Source organism: Neltuma alba, unplaced genomic scaffold, assembly GCF_004799145.2.
Source record: "Neltuma alba isolate B1F8T4 unplaced genomic scaffold, ASM479914v2 tig00003988_pilon, whole genome shotgun sequence".
Classification (NCBI taxonomy): domain Eukaryota; kingdom Viridiplantae; phylum Streptophyta; class Magnoliopsida; order Fabales; family Fabaceae; genus Neltuma; species Neltuma alba.
This window is the reverse complement of record NW_021633509.1, coordinates 346,539-352,761: the sequence shown is the minus strand read 5'-3', so window position 1 is coordinate 352,761 and position 6,223 is coordinate 346,539. Positions and strand designations below refer to the sequence as shown.

Below are 6,223 nucleotides of genomic sequence, written 5' to 3'. Positions count from 1 at the left end.
TTTAATTCACCTCATTTTTAATTATGTTCTTGTAGTGTTTTTACTTTTTCTCAGATCTTATAATTTTACTTGTTTCTAATAAAGTCCCTGCATGCATTTTTCTTCTTTTTATCAGATCCTCGTAGTTTTACATGTTTTTAGTTGGATTCTGGTAGTCTTCTTTTCATTTGTTTTCTTTTTTCACCAGATAAAAAGAAAAAAAGTATAGAGATGTGATTAAAAATTAGCTGAATCTATAAAGATTAAGAGAAATAGGCAAAGCAACCCCATGGCTCTGCGCAAATCATGGGCTTCTCCAAATTAAAGTTTAGTCATTTTGACATACAAGAATTGCTTTAATATGAATTTTTTCCTCACTTTTCATCGTCAATTTTATTACAGGTTGGGATTCAATGGCATCTAGTGATCACACAAACGTTTCTGGTTCACCAGATCCTGCATATAGGCTAGTGAAAGGCATTGTGATGGATATAAAAAACGAACCAGAAGATCACAACACAACCAAGTGTGACATCTACAGAGTTCCATGCAATCTTCGGAATTTGAATAAAGATGCCTACACTCCTCAATTGGTCTCAATAGGACCCCTTCACTATGGCCAAAAAAGGCTAAATCCAATGCAAAAGCATAAAGTTCGATACCTTAATCTCTTCTAGGGTCGTCTCAAGAACAATAGTACTGAAGCCAAAATGGACAAATTCAAGGAGTTCCTTGAAGAAAAAGAAGAAGCGATACAGCTACGTTATGCAGAAAAACTCAGGGAAAACATCAAAAAGAAGTTGGTGGAGATGATGTTATTAGATTCTGTGTTCATCATGGAGCTGTTTCTGAGGATTCAAAAGCAAAAATCATCAGGAGAAGACAGAACATATTCCGATGATATTAACTGAAACAATCATGGCTGAACAAGAGTATCCAGAGAGATTTGCTTCTGCTTGAAAACCAGATCCCATTGTTCATCTTGGAGGAGTTGTAAGATACTGTTGTTCCTGAGACTGATAAAAAGCGTCCTACGTTTGCTGAACATGGCCATGACTACTACGAATGTTTTCATACTTACAAAAAAGGCGGCTCTTCTTCTACTGAAGAAACTGATGGGAGCTCAGATTTCAATTCCAAGCCCCCAAAAAATTGCAATAATAATTCGGTTTCCGGTTTCGAAAAGAAGTCTTCTTTATCAAGGTTTAAGCAGTTGCAGGAGAACTGGGTTATTAACGAACAACAACATTTCACTGACCTGATTAGGTACGCATTTTCCAAATACTACTGTTTTCAAATGACTAATTAATGACTGCTTGTTACTTATAGTGTTGCATTATTTCCACATTATCATATAATTAGATCATGGTACTATCCCACAAAAAAAAATTTAAAATTACTAAATTCCAAATAAGAAATTCTTACAAAATTGTGATGTTATTTGCAAGCCAAGTGTTTTCAAAACTTATTAAAATATAAGGACCAAACTTGATTTAAGATTTAGTAATTTTAAGCTTCTTTTTGTAGGAATTCTTCCTAGATACATACCATTATTTAATATATAGTAATTTCTTTGATTATTTAATATTTACAACTAAATCTAGGTCTCTGTAATATAAAAATTTGGCATTCCTATAAGTCTGTTGATGTTATGATAATTAAAACATAATCCAAGATTAGCCATTTGGAACGTAATTATTTATTGATGAAAATTTAAAGGCAGAACCCAAGTAACAAGTTAATATATACTCCCTTTGATCTTAAATGTAAGAACTAATTAAAAGGGTTACTTTGATCTTAAATATAAGATCTCAATTTACTTGTTTTTCAACTTTATAACCTTTTCACAAACTTTTCATATTAATTACACATATTAAGAGAGTTTCTATCAGAGGATAGTTTCAATGCAAATAATTAAAGATTGTGTTTTAGAGAAACCAGCACATTTTTAACAATAAACTAATTTAATTAAATTTTCCTAATCTTTACACATTAGTTATTTACTTTCTATATAGGGACCGGAATATATATATATACACACACACACACACTACTTAGAAATTCTTACATACACTCAGAGCACCACCTCATCTGTGCTCTGCCCAATTAAAACACACCAACTCACACCATCATTATTCTAGCTAGCATCCACCTAATTTAGGTTATTATTTTCTTTTAATTCTAGCGGGCGTCTTCCTCACTCCTTCGTTTGCCTCCAGAACCCGGCTTCCTCACCTCAACCTTTTTCCACGCCTCATCCTCCATCCTCTTTCTTCGCAAACCAAATTTAGAGAGGGTAGAAAAGTCTAGATTGAGCCAACGTCGTCTATTGCTCTCGTCGTTGATTACTCGGGGAGTGGCCGATTTCTCCTCTTAGGCACGATACAATGAAATCTTCTCTTAGCCCTAACTTGGAACCTTTTCGTTCAATTTTCTTTCTAATTAGAGCCAAAGGCAAATCATAGATTTTCAAAGAAGATGGATGATTTCTCAAGAAAAACTGTGTTAAACAAGCTAGTCTCCTGCAACGACTCTCTCATACGAGTCATCAATAGCTTGATGCCTGAACAGTCAAGTTCCTTTTTTTTCCTCCTGTAATGTCGATGAGGTGGCTTAGGAAGATATTATTAATTTATGGTATTCTCCGATCAATTGGGTTTATTATGTGATAGTGTTGTTCAAATTGTATGATTGTTATGGCTATCTTCACATCTAGATTTTTGGATTAAAAAATGTTGTGCAAGATACGCCTGCAAAATGCTCCATAAATTTTTGATGGAGCTTGTGAGAAAATGTGAAGAGAGATCTCGGGGTTACAAGTACAGGAAAAATATAAATTTTTGTGGGTTAGCTACCCATGACAGGCTTCTCACTAACTTCGAAAGGCTGGAGGTGGATTGGCTCTTAACAATAACACTTTGCATGTGGTGAGGAAGAGACAGTTTTGCATCTAGCTCGTGCTTGTTGAAGTGGAAGACTAGAAGCAGTTCATCTGTTAACTGGTGGAAAAATGAGAAGCATCCATATTATAGGATTATTGAAGACTGAAAGAGGCAGGAAGACTTCTAGATATAGATTTGTTGGCTAGGAGAGCATGATAGTCTAGGTTGGATTTTTTCGATGTATTGTTTAGTGTTTAGTGACTATGAATATGCTGTTAGAAGGCCAATTTTAAGCAGATGTATTTTGAAATAATATTGTTCCTTTTTTTTGACAAAAAAGAAAACTCAAATGATACGTCAGCTTGAAGCAAGTTTTTCACCTTGCATTACTACCTCACTTCAAGAGCCCCATTTTCAGTTATTAATAATCCTGTTTTTGCAACAATTGCATTTGAACTATATCAGCCAATTAATTTAGTGTATTTTGCTGATTGTGTTGCTATATTTCCCAACTGCCTTGTGCTATTATATAAGACCTTGACATGGTTTATGAAAAGTTTGGTCCATGCCATGATGCAAGTATCGGTACTCCCTAAACTAAATTCACTACAAAGCTTTTTCTAGTTTTTTCAAAAGACAATTTGTATCGATATACACCCCATATCATAGGGAATATACGTAATAGATAACACAGACACACACAAAGCTGTCATCTTAATAAGTTTTCTAATATACTGCTGAAACTGTGAAAATCTACCCAGATGTAATGTAATATAACAGAGAAGAAAGTGTACACAACTCATTTATTCAATCTGATAGAGTTTCCAAACTAAAATCATCACCTCAATATCTAAAATACAAAGAAAAACTAAATACAAACTACTATGATCTTCCCAATAAAAAATCCTAAACTAACCACATTGACTTTTTTCCCATAGCACAATCACTATGTACGCTGTTTAGCCCAATAAAATCCTCAAACTAAGACTTTCAAAAAACACAATTCTGCAAAACAAGATTACTATGTTTGAGACTTGCTTCCCCCGTCTAAGAGAATTTGCTCAATGAGCTCTCATAATTCCACTAATATCACCTTTACTTGATGTCAAAGGTTGATGGCTTCAACAAATTTCTTGCATACCCCGCACTTTGACATTCAAGAATCAACTATAACATTTTTGTCTCCAAATTGTTGTAAACAAAATTCAGCATAATACTAGTGAAGAAGAATAATATTGCAGCAAGAAAAAAAAATTAACAAAGAAGAACAATACTAGTGAAAAAATTATTTGTATGCTGTATACAAAATATTTATTTGCATATTCAACCACCTTGTCAAAAACCTTTGTCAACGAAATTTCCTAAACCTAAATGTAAAAGGAAAAGAATTCTTATATATTGACTGAACAACAACAAACCAACACACTTGAAACAGAACTAGAACACAAGATTTTAGCGCAAACAAATAGCATTTTTTACTAGAAATATAATCCAAAACAAGAGCATAATTACACAGAAATCTATCATAGCAATCTCATCTAGAAAATGAAATATCAATTTCATTTGCAGCACCGTGACCTTGTACAATTTAGGGAAAAAATGAAATATCATTTGTAAGCCATAGATAGTGTCAGTATCCTCAACACAAAACACTAGTTTCTTAGATCAAAGGCTATAATGAAAGAGAAAAAAGAAGAATATAAGTAAATCGATAAAAGAATCAAGTAACTACAGCCAACTAATCCAACACATGACTTTGCAGACCAAAATGTAGAAGCCAAAATTGTGAAGAAAATTCCTAGCTTTTCTAGTCAAATGCATCACCTTCGCATACCTTCAAAAATCTTTGACTCTAAATTAGGAAGAAAATTGAACAAAACGGTTCCCAGTTAGGACAAAGAGAAGATTTGGTTGTATTGTGCCTACAAGGAGAAATCGGCCACTCCTTGCGTAATCAACGGCGAGAGCAATAGACGATGTTGGCTCAATTTGGGCTTTTCTACCCTCTTCACATATGGTTCGCAAAGAAAGAGGATGGAGGATGAGGCGTGAACAAGTGTTGAGGTGAGGAAGCCAGGTTCTAGAGGCGAATGAAGGAGGGAGGAAGATGCCAGCTAGGATAATGATAGTGTGAGTTGGTGTGTTTTAATTGGGCAGAGCACAGATGAGGTGGTGCTCTGAGTGTACGTAAGAATTTCTCCTACTGCTTTGGCGATCACAAACTAACACGTTTGTGCGGATATTTGATTTGACTAGGTCTTTCTACATCTGTGAGGATCTTAGATCTTATGAAAAAGGGCCTCCCTTAAAGACTGCAACAAAGTTGCGGGAAGCAGGAGTGAGCTTTGAGAAAGTCATCAACAGGCCCTTACTTGACATAAATTTCCGGAAACTTCGACCCTTAAGCTGGTTTCTGTGCCTGGATTCTATTCCAAATTTCACTCACTTCAAAGCTCGTTTGCAGATCCCGGAGTTAAAAATAGAAGACTCAACTGAATGTGTTCTGAGGAATCTCATCGCCTTCGAGCAGTGTCATTACCCAAATCAACCTTACATCTGCAACTACGTCTCCTTCATTGATTCCCTCGTTCACACCAAAGACGATGTTGAATTTTGGTTGAGAAGGAAGTCATTGTCCCTGATCTTGGAAGCCACAAGGAAGTTGCAACGTTGGTGAATAGTCTCTGCAAGCATGTTGTCACCGACAAGATGTGTTATAGAGGACATATAGATGATCTGAACAAACATTACTTGAGACCATGGAATCGTACTATGGCTGCATTGAGGTTAGTTTACTTTGGAGATGCTTGGAGGGCAAGCTCTACTTTGGTCGCAACGGTTGTCCTCGTATTCAATATCTTCAACTTCTGTCGAGTTGTTAGATTGGTCCTCGACCTTGAAGGAGGCAGCCGGCAACCTTAATTAGTTATATAATGTGGCATGTAGTATCTATAATTTGAATTATAATTAGGAAACTAATTGATGGATGTGTTTTGTGATAAAATGACGTGAAAGGATCTTCCTCTTGGGAAGTTTGGTTGCAGAGTCATCTTCTTGCTGGTGTTTTGTTCAGTGCTTGGTGAACTTGGTAATGCGTGTATTATTTGTGGATGTGTTATAAGCCTTGAGCCATCATTTATGTGTGTAATTTATAAATAAAGCATTCATGGTGCTACTTTATTTCTAGAAAATTGTTCTCAATGAACTGACATAAAATAAAAATAAAGCAAATAGTTTTTAAACCTAAAAAAACTTTTTTGGATGTTAAAAATTATACAACAATCAATAGATTAGGTTTCTTGGAAGAGACTAGTCTCTTACAAAGTGATGAACTAATATTCGATTTTTATTACTCATATTTA

General features: G+C 35.0%; 1 pseudogene; it reads left to right on the top strand.

Moving 5' to 3' along the window:
- Positions 1–392: 392 nt before the first annotated feature.
- LOC114743274 (uncharacterized) lies at positions 393–5,783 on the top strand (annotated as a pseudogene).
- Positions 5,784–6,223: the final 440 nt, after the last annotated feature.